This window comes from Oreochromis aureus, linkage group 9 (genome assembly GCF_013358895.1).
Source record: "Oreochromis aureus strain Israel breed Guangdong linkage group 9, ZZ_aureus, whole genome shotgun sequence".
Taxonomy (NCBI): domain Eukaryota; kingdom Metazoa; phylum Chordata; class Actinopteri; order Cichliformes; family Cichlidae; genus Oreochromis; species Oreochromis aureus.
In genome coordinates, this window is record NC_052950.1 from 15,463,532 (window position 1) to 15,464,254 (window position 723).

At 43.8% G+C, this 723-nt stretch overlaps 1 non-coding gene across 1 annotated transcript; it reads right to left on the reverse strand.

Annotated features, from left to right (window-relative positions):
• Window positions 1-444: 444 nt before the first annotated feature.
• trnar-ccg lies at window positions 445-517 on the reverse strand. The gene has a single exon. It is a non-coding gene; the product is annotated as a tRNA-Arg (tRNA).
• Window positions 518-723: the final 206 nt, after the last annotated feature.

Sequence of the window (723 nt, forward strand, 5' to 3'; positions counted from 1 at the left end):
TTTTGTGTCCTTTTTTTAATGTCCTTGTCGCCCCTAAGGTGTCTATGGGTAAGATTTGTGGATGTAGAATGTTTCTCTATATAAATGGCCTTTGTTCTGAATTCAAGGTGCAAGGGAAATACTTCCTGTTGTCCCATCCCCACACACTTTAGATCATGGATAGTGTGTCAGCAATGTAGGAAAGAAGAGAAATGCTTTAGATCAGGGACATCAAACCCAAACATGGTATGCCACATGCCACATCTTTGATCTCAAGTGGGACAAACTCCCGTATTTGCCAGTGTAAAGATGTTTAACTACATTTAAAAAAACTACACTTGTTGATCTATTACTTAAGTGTAGCATGAATCACAACAGGGAGGACTTTATCAGTTGGGTTAGGAGCCTTTGCCAGCCTGCTTTAAATTAGAAACCCTATAGTTCCCCACATTCTGCATGCATTCTCGACCCAGGTGGGGCTTGAACCCACAATCCCCGGCTCCGGAGGCTGGTGCCTTGTCCTTTAGGCCACTGGGCCACTGTCTCCACTTGTCATGGAGCAGGAAGCCTTGCTGGTTACCTGGTGCTGTGACTTGATCAATACTTCTATTCACTGTAACACAAAGAAAGCTAATCAGCGATTATTCGAGGACCTATGGCCCCACAGTCACGAGAGAAAAGTTTAAAATGAAAGATACTGCAATGTCGTGTGTTTTTGCTTTCAGGCAGGAAAACGTGCTGCTG